Below are 16,718 nucleotides of genomic sequence, written 5' to 3' on the forward strand. Positions count from 1 at the left end.
ACAATACTCTCCAATATTTCTCTAAGATACTCCTATCAGAAGCTTGGTTGACCCAAATCCATATCAATGAGTTATGAGGTACTATAAATAGCAAAGGGTGGAGTGAGCCTTGACATTCCCCCTTTGTGATTGTTCACCTGCCCTCATGACTCTTTAACTGATCTATGACTGTTACGTTCAACTATCAACACTTGGACTTCCACTTTACAAGATGTTACATTCAATATGCACATGTATCCATGTGAGACAAAATAAGCTTGAGCAAGCTATGCAAGACATCACTAAGACTTGAATGATTGTGAGATGACCAACTCTTCGACATCCTCATGGTGGTCAACCGTGACAAGTTGATGCCAATATTGGTGGTTCATGATGGTGTCCACGCGCTCAATGGTGACATCCTACTGAAAGTGAAATCTTGCCTTTGTTGCATCCGGGTACACTGATATGGCTCATCTATCCAACTCATCTCATAGCATGCACATGGTTGTCTTGGGTGTGTCCGGATTGGCAACACACTGATGCATAGTGTCCGTGATGATCTCCAAGTGTGTGCTAGTGGCTATGCGCATCAAGTGTCAAAATGCATATTCATCCCTAATCAAACTAAGTTCATTCCTTTGCCTTGGTGAGGGTGCCAATGGGTGGGATCTCATGCGTGCGTACAATGACATGGATGTTGTTGAACTCCCTTGCATGGGATCGATAACACTGTTCACCTTGTCTGCTTCATGCCAGCTGCTGGGATGGATCTATAACTTATACGGGTGCAGTTTCATTAGTCTGTGCATGTTGCGCCCCTTGTTGTACCTGTTCCTACTACAACCCTTCTCTCATCTATACAGTTGCTATTCTTCCTTGAGTTGCTGCTTCAGCACATGCAACTCCTTCTCTGTTTCTCTCTCTGCCTTCGCGCAATCTCTGTGTCACATCATCACCTCATAGCCTCAATCTCCAAAGCTGTCTTTATCACAAATGGATCTACTTTGAACTTGCAGCGTTGCTCCACCTTCGTATTGTAAAAAACCTTCCTCTTGCATTTGTCGCGTGCAAGTGTGCTACCATCTATTATTGTTGATCGTGTTGCTCGCTGTGATGCTGCTGCCATTTCATCTTGATGTCCTTGTCTATGAACAACTTGATGTATTCATAGGTAGGCAAGCTCATAGACACTTGCTCGACTGCATCTCCAGTTGTGCTCTCAACGGTGTCTTTGACTCTGCTCTCCTGGAAGCCATTGTGCCTGTGCCGCTGAGAGGCAGATGAACACCTATGATACCTGGAGACATAACAACACTCATGGAAAGAAATATATCTGTCAAAAACCAAAACGAACTTGAGCACTGACTTGCAACATACCTGTGTGGCTGGTCGTGAAGATTGCGCAATTTTCGCTGGGAGGTCAAGAGACTGATTGCCAAAATTGTGCAAGGCATAGTCTAGGCTATCAGGAGGTTGATTGACTATTGGAACTATGCAATGCATAGTCTAGTCTGGCCTGTTGGATGTTGTGATTGGGAAATGTGCAATTTCAGCTTGCAAGTGATGCAGGCCCAATGACTGCATTGTGCAATTTTCTGGGCGAGCAGTCGGCCTGCATTGTGCAATTTTCTGGGCCAGCAGTCATTGCCTCTTAGAATTATGCAAAGTAAGATAGGAGGGCACTGACTAGCCAAATTTTCACATTTTCTGGGAGGAAGACAAGGCCTTCCCTCTCAAAATTGTGCAATGCTTTCCGGGCAAGGAAGAGTCCCGACCAAGGTAGGTTAGAACCGCCGACGGGTGACTAAAACATGAGAAATATGAATGCATGGTGAAGCTAAGTGCAAACAAAAGTGAGTGATCTTGTATGAAAATAGTGAGTGCAGGACTCAGAAGATGGGACAACATGTATGCGTATGAAGCAGGTCACCACGACAGCGACCGTTAGTGAAAAAACAATGTCGTGCATGCGACAACAGTGAGATGCAAATGAAAACTGAAATGGTGCTTGTACAAGCTAACATACATTAAAATGACAACAAGCGTTCATTAAAATCAAGTAGACAACCCTCACACAAGCTAAAACACAAAAAATGACAGAAGCGCAGTGCAAGACATGCAAAGCGGGCTTACCTTGAAATAGTTGAGTTGAATGTGCCGACGACTCCTAGATGTGATGTGGGATGTCAGAGCTACAATATTGATGTGAGGAATGAGCTCTGCAGCGTCCGGTACATAAGTTTTGATAAGATCAAGGTCATGACGCGCATGCCACAAATATAGGAAAAGCGACACTTGGCGAGAGGTTTTCAAAATGATCCTTGTGTGTGACCTCCAACTGCTAAAAATAGATCCCTAAATCTGGGGATGCTCTTTGCATGTTGCCTTTGTTATTTCGGGAAAAAACAGGCCATGCATGCAAATCAGGATAGCTCAGTCCCGAAGGGGACTGGTTGACCTGAAGGCACATGCAACAGTCTGCAAGCCTGGGAGAGGGATTTTTGTAGTTTATGGGTTGAGAAAAGATGGATGTCCCAGAGGGATTAGGCAATTTCTGGGAGGAACAGCTCACTGTCTCCCAGGATTGCACAATTCCTGGGCTGAGCAGCTATCCTAGGATGAATTGTGTAATTTTTTAGAGGAAGCTTGACAGGCAGCATTGCGCAATTCTTGAGTTGAGCAGGATGGCCAACTGATTTGTGTAATTTATGGATGGAAGGCTAGTTCCCCTTCATAATTGTGCAATTTTCTTGGGGAGTTGCTTAGCCAACACATGGTCTAAGTCTGGAAAGACAGCCTATGAGGGGAGTGAAGAAAACTTCCATGCATAGGATGACAAGGCACTGAGAAACAGCTGAATCCTATATGCTTGATGATGCAAGACATGTTGTTGAGTATGGTTGGTAGGGAGTCTCCAAAATGAAGCTAAGGTAAAATTTTAGAGGGTGGTTGTAGCTGCTACAACACTTGGTGACACACTGGTAGAACTCCAGCTCTCCGAATGGACCTTGTTCGTGAAAATCAAGTCTAACACCTCTGAAAGTATTGTTCAGTTCTCTGTTCATCTTGGTTTCCACACTTACTTAATTGTAAGATGTAGCATCTGCCAAGCTCTTTGTCAGTCGTCGGACATTCCAAGCCAAGTCAAAGAAATTGTTTTGATTGGGGATGAGGGGTATATTGGTGCACAAGATTTATGGTCATCAGAGCATTAGTTTCATCTTAGGTGTTGCTCCACTACCAGCAGGCCCAGACAGTATCCTGGTGGAGTCACACATGAACACAAGAATCGCTTCGTTGCCAGCGAGCCTAGTCAATACCCCTATAGTGTTACTTGCATCACCTCTCTACAAGGAAGCCTTTCTCTTCTTTCACCTTATTCATTTTTCATATTTTTGAAATTTTTCACTTTTTCATTTTTTTCATTTTTCATAATTATGCATAACAGTTATTCATTTCAGAGGCGGAAGATGGATCTCGAATTATTGAGAACATAAGAGGTTATTCCATCAGAGAAATAGTTTATATATACCTCTGACGTGCTTGTAAGGTTTTCCCCCTCACCTTACTCTACTTGACTGAGTTGACAAGGATTAACCCAAGAACAACTGACTAGAGTGGGTGACACTAGTTAGCACGTAAGCTTCATGTTTTCACCAAGGTTCACTTCAAAAAGAACATATTTTCCATTGATGTGTCATGGGCTGAAGATAAAAGGTTCTTCATAAGAGAACAGACAACAAATAACCAAATTTTGATAGCTGTACAAGTCCTCTTGTACTTTACCCAACTTGTTTCAAGAGTCGCACACGATCCATGCGAAACTATCCTACAAACGCAAACAAGTAAACAAACAAGAAAATAAAGCAAGAAGCATAAGAAAATGCATAAGAAAAGCGAGTAAGCAAACAAACAAGAAATAAATAAAACACACAAGGTAAGAAGCAAACATGCATGCAAGCAAACACTACTCCTACTCCTAAGCTAACAATGCATCGGTCTACTCACGTGAAGTGATACTTCCAATGCAGCCACCAACACATTGGTCGACCCATGTTGGTGAAGGCATGGTTCGTGAACAACACAATTATGTGAACTAACAAATAAGAAAGATATAAAAATGAAGATAGACACACTTCGAGCTTAAATGCATCCACAGAACAAAAAGGAGTGCAAGTGCATGACATGCAGCCCGTGGACATACCATGATGTTGTGTGACACTACGTGCATATGTTAAGCACATGGATACTCCTGATTGTGACATGCAATCACATGTGAGGAAGGTAGACCACTTATGTTGCACAAGTGTGCTTGCTGAGTAAAATTTCTCCAATACATGAGCGATGGGACTGTGTAGTTTGAATGGAGGAAGTGAAATCTGAGTGTTGATTGTTCTTGGGTGCATACATATGAGTGATGAGGAGCCTTGGGTGTTTGAACAATTTCCTAATTAGAAGTGAAACCAACCTCAGGACAGTGAGGGCTTGACATAACCATCAACTCGAGTTGAAGTGCCTCGACAGTCTGGGGGGTTTTGACTTCGTTGACAGATGGATCATCGTAGACTAGTGGCTTAGACGGATTCAAAACAAGTGAATCCACATCGTGATCAAATGATGAGATAAAGAGATCACGACAACCAAGATAAAAAAATTTAGGATGTTGGTCAGCATCCTCATGATTTGATGAATCACACAGAGGGGTAGATGAGAAGCAAGAATGTTCACCCTCTGCATTTCCAAAAAAAGCAGATGAAAAATCAAGTGGATTTTCAATGAATGATTTGTCCTCTCTGTTGTCGGATGATGGACTGACATCCGGTGTGTTCTGCGAATGATCAATAATGGGTGCATCCGTAGACGGAGATACACATGTGAAATCAAGGATGGCAGAATCATCAAAGATTTTAGGGAAGAACGAAGGAGGCTCAGACGGAAGGGAGTCATCCTTCACCTAGGTTTGATGCTCAAGCTCCTAGTCACACTCTTCATGAATGACAACGCAGGTTGGTTGTGCAACACCAACTTCGTTGATAGCTTGATCCTCATTCACAACAAGTGTAGAGTCTGGAATGGAAGAACACAAGACAATGTCATCCAAAGGACCATAAGAATATGAAGATGGAGGTTGAGGTATGAAATACATATGATACCCCATGGGATTCACAACCCAATCTGTGTGAAAATTGAAAGAAGTGATGTTGGGAGGATGTGACAGTTGAACAGATGTGTGTGCCTGTTCTCCCACATCACTCTTTGGTGGCAGAGTTTTTTGATGAGGGGACGATAGACAATCACTTGTGACAATGACCGTGTCCATCTGTGATTGTGCAGCTCCATCACCGAAGTATGTTGAGTGGGGCTTGGGCTTAAACTTTCTTTTAGGATTAACAGATTTGGTAAGACAGTACTCAAATCTATCCATGAGATATTGGAATTTCATCTAACTTTTCGAAGCTTGAAATTGCAACACACATAAGCAGTCCCAAAATTCCATAGGCATTTCATGTGGGGCCTTCCATTGTTGTAAAAGCTTTTGGTCAAGAGGTTTTGGATCAAAATGATGGAAAGTAGATTTAATGAGATCACATAACTTCTCAAGCGAGTCCACGCTACTGACAGGCAGACTCCAGCACCACCATAGTGGGAATTCGCGAAGTGTGTATGCAAGCAGCACGCTGGCCTCTTCTGCATAGAACTCGTTTGCAAGGAATTCATAGAATTCTTCTAAGTATTCAGGCCAGGCTACTTCACCTTCACCATCATATGTGAATTCAACCAAGAGATCAGAAAACTCCCTTGTGATATCGAGAGGTTTGGCATACGAAAAACATCGTGGAGGGGTGAGTGTGACAGTATCCATGATAGATGTGAAAAGGTTCAAAACTAGATGAGAGGACACATCTGTTCATCTCACCCTCCCTCTAGCACTAGAAATATTGACGGTACTGGACCTACCAACATGTTAGGGGATCTCCCTGGTAAGAAGTCCCAACTAGACCTCAGACCATTTGGTGTAGGAGTCCCAGCAGTGGATCATACGGTATCGCCTTGACTGCGGTTGCGCACAGAGGCAAGTAAGATGTCCTTGTTGGTAGCAAGGGCATGATATGTGAAGCAAGCCAAGGAAGGTGCATGAACGGTTCTAACAAATGGAAAGTGAGTGTGCCCCTTGGAAACTTGTGGAATCACGCGGCTTGGAAGGGAACACACGAGCAAAGATGCATCACAAACTGGAAACCAAATAAGCTAACAATCCAAAGTGATGGGTAAAACAACAACACATCTCAGTAAGATTCATACATACTTATATAGAAAGAGTCCATACATGCACGCGTAAGAAAACATATACATATATCATTAGAGTAAACAAGATAGCTGAAATACAATAACAACATATGCATGAAATGTGTTGGCTCTGTTGTATTAAGAAGTGAAAATTCCAATCGTACAGTACAACCATGACCAACCACTATCCCAATAGTAGAAAATTACAGTGATGTCGCCTGCTCCTCTAAAGAGATGTACTATCTCTACACTTTGGAGAAGCCAAGGCTCATTACAATACTCTCCAAGCTTTCTCTAAAATAATCCTATTGGAAACTTGGCTGACCAAAAGCCCTATCAATGAGTTATGAGGTACTATAAATAGAAATGGGTGGGGTGACCCTTGACATTCTCCCTTTGTGACTGTTCACCTGCCCTCATGACCCTTCAACTACTCTATGACTGTTACATTCAACTATCAACACTTGGACTTCCACTTTACAAGATGTTACATTCAATTTGCACATGTACCTATCTAAGACAAAATAGGCTTGAGCAAGCCATGTAATACATCACTAAGGCTGGGCAGTTGTGAGATGGCAACTCTTTGACATCCTTATGGTGGTCGAACGTGACAAGATGATTCCAATCTTGGTGGTTCGTGATTGTGTCCATGTGCTCAATGGTGACATCCTACTAAAATTGAAATCTTTCCTCTGTTGCATCCAGGTACATTAATATGGATCCTTTGTCCAACTCATCTAATAGCATGTGCATGGTCGTCTTTGGTGCGGCCGAACCGGAAACACATAGATGCATAGTTTCTGTGTTGATCTCCAAGTGTGTGATGGCGGCTATGCACATCAACTGTCAAACTGCATGTTCATCCCTAGTTGGAATAATTTCATGTCTTTGCCTTGGTGAGTGTGCCAATGGCTGGGATCGCAAGCGAGCATAAAATGACATGCATGTTGTTGAAATCCCTTGCATGTGATCGACAACACTACTCACCATGTCTGATTTGTGCCAGCTACTGGGATGGATCTATAACTTGTACGAGCGTAGTTTCATCATTATGTGCATGTCGCGCCCCTTGTTATACCTATTCTTGGTACAACCTTTCTGTCATCTATAAAATTGTTGTTCTCCCTTGAGTTTCTCCTTCATCACATGCAACTCCTTCTCTGTTTCTCTCTCTGCCTTCGCGTGATCTCACAGTTATGTCGTCACCTCATAGCCTCAATCTCCAAAGTTGTCTTCATCACAAGTGGATCTGCTTTGAACTTGCAGCTTTGCTCTGCCTTCGTGTTGTCAACAACCTTCCTCTTACATTCATCGCATGCAGGTGTGCTACCATCTGCTGCTCCTGATGGTGCTTCTCATAGCGATGTTGCTACCATTTCATATTAATGTCCTTTTCTACGAACAAATTAATGTATTCATAGATAGGCAAGCTCATAGACACTTGCTTAGTTGCATCTCCAGTTGTTCTCTCAACAATGTCTTTGAATCCGCTATCCTAGAAGCCATTGTGCCTGTGATGCTGAGAGGCAGACGAACACATGTGATACTTGGAGAACAACAACACTCATGGAAAGTAGTCTGTCATTCGAAAACCAAAACAAACTTGAGGACTGACTTGTAACATACCTATGTGACTAGTTGTGAAGATTGCACAATTTCCATCGGGAGGTTGGGAGATTGACTACCAAAAATGCGCAAGGCACAGTCCAGGTTTTCAGGAGGCTGACTCACTACTGGAACTGCTCAATGCACAGTCTAGCCTGGCCTGCTGGATGTTGAGATTTCACAATGCACAATTTCAGATGGCAAGTGATGCATGCCCAGGGATTGCATTGTGAAATTTTCTGTGCCAACACTCACTGCCTCTTAGAACTGCGCAAAGTAACACTGGAGGGCACTGATTGGCTAGATTTTTGCATTTTCTCGGAGAAAGGCATGGCCATCCCTCTCATAATTCCACAATGTTGTCCAAGAAAGGCAGAGTCGGGGCCAACGTAGCCCAGACCCACCCACGGGCGACTAAAACATGAGAAGTTTGAATGCATTGTGAATATGAGTGTAAAAAAGAGTAAATGATCATGCATGCAAACAATGAGTGCAAGATTCAGAAGACGGGACAACATGCATGCGTGTGAAGCGGGTCACCACGACGGTGACCGTTAGTGCAAAAACAATGTCATGCATGCGACAGTAGTGAGATGCGAATGAAAACTAAAATGGTGCTTTTACAAGCTAACATACATTAAAATGACAACAAGCATTCATTCAAATCAAGCAGACATCCTTCACACAAGATGAAACACAGAAAATGACAGAAGCACAGTGTAAGACATGCAAAGCGGGCTTACCTCGAAACAATTGAGTTGAATGTGCTGATGAATCCTAGATGTGATGTGGGATGTCAAATATGTATGATCGATGTGAGGAATGAGCTCTATAGCTTCCGGTACATGAGTTTTGATGAGATCAAGGTCATGACGCGCATGCCACAAATCTAGGAAAATCGACACTTGGCGTGAGGTTTTCAAAATGATCCTTGTGTGTGACCTCCAGCTGCTAAAAATAGATCCCTAAATATGGGGATTCTCTTTGCATGTTGCCTTTGTTATTTAAGGAAAAAATAGGTCATGCATGAAAATGAGGATAACTCAGTCCTAGAGGGGATCAGTCGACCTAAAGGTACATGCAGCAGTCTGCAAGCCTGGGAGAGGGATTTTCGTAGTTTCTAGGTTGAGTAGAGTTGGTTGTCTGAGAGGGATTACGGAATTTTTGGGAGGAACAGGTGATTGTATCCCAAGATTGCGCAATTCCTGGGCTGAGCAGTTGTCCTGGGATGAATTACTGTTAGGCCCCTGTACTACTAGTGATTACCCCATTACTATTGTAGTTATACCCCTTATTTATATTTTTGTGCCCCTATTACCCCCATGTTGTTATTTTTGTGCCCCATGGAATCCCTCTATTGTTATTTTTGTGGCTTTATATTATTATTGTTAGGTCGGCTGAATTATATTGTGACTCCTTAGACTCCTATATATAGAAAGGAGGTTTTGTCATTTGAATCATCCAAGAATTATTCATTTATGTAATGTAAAGCAGGTTGCCCCCTCGAAGAGGCTGAATTCTAAGGCGTGGATCTATCTTTTCTTGAGCTGGTTTCATAACATTTGGTATCAGAGCTTTGGATTCTAGGGTTTTGCTGCTCCAAACAGGCCATCGTGGCATTTTCGCTATAACTTTTTTTCTGTGACGTTTCAGAAGTCGCAAAAAAAACCCATTTGAGAAGAAATCGCGCTGAACCTTGGGTCCGAATCTCAAAGATTTTTGCATGATATTTGCGGAGATATGATCTGAGGAAGTTGGTCTTTTTGCAAACTCATGAATTACTTTCAAAACAGGTGACCTGGGGAAATCGTCATAACTTTCTCTCTGAGGATCGGATTGAAATTTCGTAAGAAGGTACAGAAATAGCACGGACTGTAGTTTCTTTTATGCATCTTTCAGATCCATAGGTCGAAAAATTGACACGTGGAACTTCATACAAGTTTGATCTTCTGGAAATGTCTATAATCAGGTCATCTTGGGAGATTGTGCATAACTTTTTTTTGGGGAATCCAATTTGGATCATACTGGTGGCATTGGAAAGAGGACACAGAGGGCTACTACAGGTAGCAATTTTAGGACTTAAATATCCGCAAGTACAAAGTTATAGTCGTTTCAAGTTCAAGGTCTTAAAATCAAGAAAAAGCAAGATGAGGAAGTTTGATGGCAAGGATCTGGTAAATTGGATACTTCAGATGGAGCAATATTTTGATCTACATGGTGTACCAATGTTACAAAAGGTATGTATTGCATCTTCATATTTAAAACCGGATCAATTTTTATGGTATAAAGGGCTTTGTTCTCGTAAAAAACTTGTTACGTGGTCAATTCTCACGGAGGAAATGATAACACATTATGAGGATACAAAGAGCAACACCTTCTTTAGAGCAACACCACAAATATTGGAAAGAGTAAAAGGGCTTTGTGACATATTTGAAAGTAAAATTATGGCAACAAGGAAGTCTACCCCTCACAACTATAAAGATGGACGTGTTGTTCCTCCTAGCCTTCCACAACCTACAAGGGTTACACCACAACAATTGGAAGAAAAAAGAGAAAAAGGGCTTTGTTACAATTGTGATAGCAAATGCACTAAAGGTCATAAGTGTGCTGAGAAGAAATTATTTTACATAGAGTATGAAGAGGAGGAAGAAAAGGATCAAGAAACATCAAAGGAAGAGGATATATGCCAGGACCCGACCCCAGAGAAAGAAGAAATGAATCAGAACATATCTTGTAAACTATTGGAAAGAATGACCACTCCTCAAAATCTCAAGATAGAAGGAAATATCAAGAAGAAAAAGGTGCAAGAAGTGAAAGATCACATCAAGAAAGAAGAAATGAATCCAACCATATCTTGTAATTCACTGGTCGGAATTACCACTCCTCAAACTAGCGCGACAGAAGGACATATCAAGAAGAAAAATGTTCAAGAAGTGAAAGATCACATCGAGCGTCAAGAAATGAATCCGACCATATCTTGTAAAGGATTGGAAGAAATTACCACTCCTCAAAATCTAAAGATAGGAGGACATATCAAGAAGAAAAAGGTTCAAGCAGTGAAAGATCACATCGAGCATCAACAAAGAGTTCTCCAACTTTTAAAGGATAGCGCCACTTCGGTGCAAAATCAAATGAAACAACAGGTATATCAACATCATAGTGAAAAATGTTTTGATGTAGGCGATTGGGTATTTTTACTGCTACATCTAAAGCAAGCTATTTATGAGAAGGAAACGTTGGCAATACTACATGCACTTAAAAAATGGCGACCTTACCGAATGGGAAGACTCTTCAAGGATGAGGATGTGGAAGCATTGTTTTGTGCTATTTCTATTATCCAACCAGATTGGATAAACGAAGCAAGGGATGAATGGAAGAAGGACAAAGAAGTATGGCCACTTATTCAAAACTTGCAAAAGATCCCAATTCAAACAATACTGCTTGATATTGAAAAGGAAGGGAAAATCATATTGGAACCTAGAGCAGTCACAGAAACAAGAACCCAACAGCTACGCAATCAATCAATTTCAGAGTATCTCATCAAGTGGAAGAACTTACCCGCTGAAGATTCCACATGGGAGGACAAGAATTTTATACAGAAGCATCAAGAACTACTCAAGCGTTGAGGACAACGCTTTTTGAAGGAGAGGGGCATGTTAGGCCCCTATACTACTAGTGATTACCCCATTACTATTGTAGTTATACCCCTTATTTATATTGTTGTGCCCCTATTACCCCCATGTTGTTATTTCTGTGCCCCATGGAATCCCTCTATTGTTATTTTTGTGGCTTTATATTATTATTGTTAGGTCGGCTGGATTATATTGTGACTCCTTAGACTCCTATATATAGAAATGAGGTTTTGTCATTTGAATCATCCAAGAATTGTTCATTTATGTAATAAAGGAGGTTTCCCCCTCGAAGAGGCTGAATTCTAAGGCATGGATCTATCTTTTCTATCTTTTCTTGAGCTGGTTTCATAACAATTACGCAATTTTTTAGAGGAATCTTGATAGGTAGCATTGCACAATTCTTGAGCTCAGTAGGTTGGCAAGTTGATTTGCACAATTTTTGGAGGGAAGGCTGGTTTCCCTCTAGAATTGTGCAATTTTATGGGGGAGTTGCTTGGTCGGCGCATGGTATAAGTATGAAAAGATAGCCTATGAGGGGAGTGAAGAAAAATGACATGCAAAGGCTGACAAGGCACTGAGAAACAGTTGAAGCCTATATGCTTGACGATGAAATACATGTTGCTGAGGATGGTTGGTAGGGAGTCTCCAAAAAAAAGCTAAGGAAAACTTTTGGAGGGTGGTTGTAGCCGATACAACATGACTGTAAACCCTAAGGTACTAAAAAAAGGGTTCTAGACCTTATTCCCAGAGTAATGAGTCGGATTCGATGGGAAAATATTTGCTGGAAGGAAGGCATCAAGGCATCCCACATCAACCAAGGTGAGTATAACCCACAGGTCAATAATTTGAAAGAACTCAGATGAAGAGAGATGAAGTAACTGCTCTGAAGTACATTTATGATGCACACAAGATGTGTCTAGCGCATGGAATAAATCCTCTAAACCAACCAATAATGAAAGCTGACACAGAGGTGATGAATCTACCAATAAGGTCAAATGGAAACCAAGGTACTACACGAATTCAAATGTGTGACAATGCAAGTTGGTGTCGAACATAAGGGAATCTACTCAGTCAAAGACCCATGAAAATGATCGATGTTGAGCACAAGGTCACCTATTAGTGATGTAAATATGGCCAGGGTGAAACTATAGGTTTACTCTTAGAGAAATTTTTTGAAGTCGATAAGAGAAAACCTGCTAGCAAGAAGTCAATGTGGACCTCCTTAACTAGCATGCTTAAAGTAGCATAAAAAAAATGTGATACTAAGGATAAATTGACAAACCAGGTATGGCTGACATAAATGAGTTAAAAGACATCGTAGAATGCCCAACAACATGTTTACTTCCCTAGAACAAAAGCATGAATCAATGTGACTTTATTGCAACATGAAATAACTTTGTATAAGTTTGCAATGTAGGAGGCATTAACAAACTCTCCATAATATTAGAAGAGATAACCAACCAGAGGAGGAATGACTCACAAACAAGGTTATGGCTTCCCTAAAGCCAAATTAAGTCCCATCCCAATGGAGAAAAGGCTCATTTTAAGTTTTTTTTCAAGTGTGACATAATTGACTCTAACTACCATCAAATGATGAAGAAATTGTCTTGTTCCCGCTCTTTTTGGAATATTTGATTTTTTTTTTTTCTTTTTCATATTTAATGCCTAAAAAAGAATAAAATAATGCCTATAGTATAGTGGAAGGAACAAGTTTCAAGGGAAAGTGCACTAGATCCTGGGAATGGAACAATCCTACACTCAATGCAAGGTGGCAGATGCTGGTCATCAGCACTCGAGGGAATGTTATCTCCACGGGAAAAAATAGTTGTCAAGTTGCAAAGGCTAATGAATCCATGGTTTGAACTTGCAAAATGTTGTGGTAAAAAATGGCTTATACACGAGTCCAAATGAAGCTGGCGTATGGAAAAAATAGGTACACGTAGTCAATATGCAATGCAGTAGTACAACTTAATACATGGGAGCCTCTAGGGTATAAGGCTAGAAAATAGTGAAGAAGAAGAAGAATGTGGCTTCAACGCAAATTCATCACAGAACTAAAGAGGACTCTATAGCTTAAGAAAAAACCTTCAACATGGGTGCCAAGTGACAAAAAGTTACTATCTAGGGCACCCATGATAAGGTGGGCTCCTACTACACAAGTTATGACATTTCTAAGAAGCGAGAAGGTTCCATGTCACATCTTGGTGGGGTTGATACTAAGGCAAAAATGGAAAAGGAAACTGATAAATGCACAATGTAGGTTAATAGCATAACCTATATTTCAGTTTGATGAAATCATACCTGTTAGAGTGGATCAACCATGAAAATACCCAAAGAAGAAGTCTTCAAAGTTTTGTAGACATAATTAGGAACACTAGGCAAGAAGTTAATACATCGCATATATAAATATGGTACACGGATCCATGCAAATTTTCGGCTTACGTATAATAGTTCTTCAAGGCAAGCCCATTGCAGGACTCAGGCCAAGGACTCCTTTGGTAACTAAAACTCATGGCTTCAAAAAGTTCCTCCTATGAAGGCAACTCAAAATCCAAGAAATCATGAGAACCTGAAGGATCAAAAGAGGGAATTAAGGGGTACCATGCCCCCATAGGATAAATCACTCAATCAACTGTCAGGAACGAGTCCTGAGAAGGAAAATAATAGTTCAAAAGATCCTTCTCAGAAGCAATAGAGCATTGAGGATATAGTGCCACATAGTTCACTCGTGGTGGGGCAAAGTCTACTTGAACACTTGAAACATACCAAGGGGTATTCTGAACTAATATAGAATTAAGAGGGTGATTATCAGATGCAAGTTGATCAATAGTGACAATACTTCTGTTATGAGAAAAATACATGACTCGAAAGACTAAATACACCACAACATCCATAACATAGACATAATCATGCCCAAGTAGAATATTAAAGTCTAAAGTGAATTTGACCACCACCATATTGATTATGACAATATTTCCACCTAAAGTAATATGAAATTGAGGAAGAACACCCATAGATTCACTAGGTTTTTTATTATAGGCTAACAATTGACTATCAGTGACCAACAATTTTGGAGAACCCAAAGTTTTCCAAGTTGAGGAGGATGTAACACTTTCAAAGGATCCTTCATCCACCATACATCGATAGACATTTATGGAATTAACCCTAACCATTATTTGGAAAGGTGCAACAGAAGGAAGATGAGGCTCCACAATATTGTCCCAATCAAAGGAAACACTCTTAGAACTTGGAGGGGGTAGACTCGAAGAGACCAGCATGTCCCCTAGACCAGAAGACTTTGAACTAGAAATTAAGAAGAATTTTTTGTTAGGCACTTCAACCCCAAAAAGAGGAGTGGAATCTGCGAAAGATTGCACTGCCTCGACCACTTCATCAACCAATGGCTAACTAGATTGTTGAGAAACCATAAAAAATTCAGGAGTAGAAGAACCTTTAAACTTAGACCACAACCTTTATGTCATTGAAAGACCAAGGAACAAATGAGTAATATGATCTCCCTTACATATCTTACAAGGGAACTTAGGTTTAAATATTCTACGCCTAGGTTTCTGATCAAAATTCATTCCCCCAACATGACTAGCAGTGATTGGTGGAAAGTATCCAACATGAATTGCAGAGGTTAGTGACTCTTTCCTAAGAGAGATAGGAATCATGTTGCCAATCCTACTCACAGAATCAAGTGAGTCAATATAAATATGACTCACAAACGTAGGTGACCCATTGCTAGTATGACTTGCAGTGACTAGACTTATGCCTCCCGCATGACTTGCAGTGGTTGAATGCTCATCTCCAACATGACTAGCAGAGGGTGGTGTTGATTCATGGAGAGAACTATTCTTATTGTTATTCTTCCTCTTTTCCCTCTATTTAGATTTATTATTACAAGATGGAGGAGAAAGAGGAAGCCTAGATTTCTTTGGTGAAGAAGATGAACAATTAACACCAATTTGGTTCCCTTTAAATGAAGCATTCATTTGAGAAGCTTCAAGAACATTTGGAATATTCAGAGTGGACCATAGGAAAATTGGTAGTCCAACATTAAATCCAGGAATATTCAAAGTGGCCATCAAGGGGGTACCAATGTTTCCAAATGTAGTAAAATCATAACAATCTCCTTTTGAAGGGGTCCCTTAGTTGGGATCTATGGCAATATTGGTCATACCCAACTTATACAAAGATCCTTCCATTATGAGATCATTCAATTGACTTTTCAAGGAAGAGAGATGCACAATCAAACCTTTGCCCTTAAGGAGGCACTTCCACAATTTCAATAGAAATATCAAAAGCCTTTCAAGACCAGTGGAGTGGTTGGTCAATCACTCAGAATCAAAGGCCCAAAAGTGTCAAGACAAATTCCACCTAAATCCAACTAAATACAAATACCAAAGAGAACTACACTATAAAGTCCTAAAAATACAACCGAGCAAGAAAATTCCAAGTATTTCTACTCTAGGTGGTTAGGACTAGACACTAAAATACAATAAAGTGAAGAAAAGGACCTCCCGAAGATAATTTGGGATGATGATGGCCGAATCCTACCAGTGAAGTTATCACAAGTAGTTACGCTAACCTTGAGACAATAGCCTTTGCCTGTGACAGTACCTAAGATTCACAAGGGCACCCTCTAGAAGTACTATGAAAGTGATGCAACGTCTGCCTCAGGCACCATGGGAATTACCCCCCACACTCACTTGTGTGGTCCCTAGGAAAGGTAACTAAGGTCACCAGTTCATGATAAGAATTCGGGAAGAACAGTTATGGACGCATGATCCAACAAGTAGGAGAGGGGGTATCTCTCTTTCCTTATCTTCACACATCCTCGTGCTTAACTCATGTGTTATAACATATTTCTCAAACAAGTTAACGATACTAGATTTCCACTATTTATTAAACTTCTACACTTTCAGTTCAAGTGGCCTTAGAGAGTTTACTCTCCACAAATGTATTCCAAGGCCCTAATGTCCTATACTAGATGATGTTTCTATGATAAAAATAAAAATTCTAGTTCATTTTGATCAAGTTCTTATTTTAATTGGTTGTTATTTAAGATGTAGGGAAATAGAAGTGCAACTGATGGTTTTTTATGTGAAATAAATCACTAAGAAAACCTACCTATATGAAAATGTGACTCATGTTCTTCAATGAAAAGTGATTTCTACAAAGGTTCTATGAGGAACTTAATAAAGA

Source organism: Pinus tabuliformis, chromosome 3_2, assembly GCF_031772625.1.
Source record: "Pinus tabuliformis cultivar Carrire ecotype Pingquan chromosome 3_2, CPIR1, whole genome shotgun sequence".
Lineage (NCBI taxonomy): Eukaryota > Viridiplantae > Streptophyta > Pinopsida > Pinales > Pinaceae > Pinus > Pinus tabuliformis.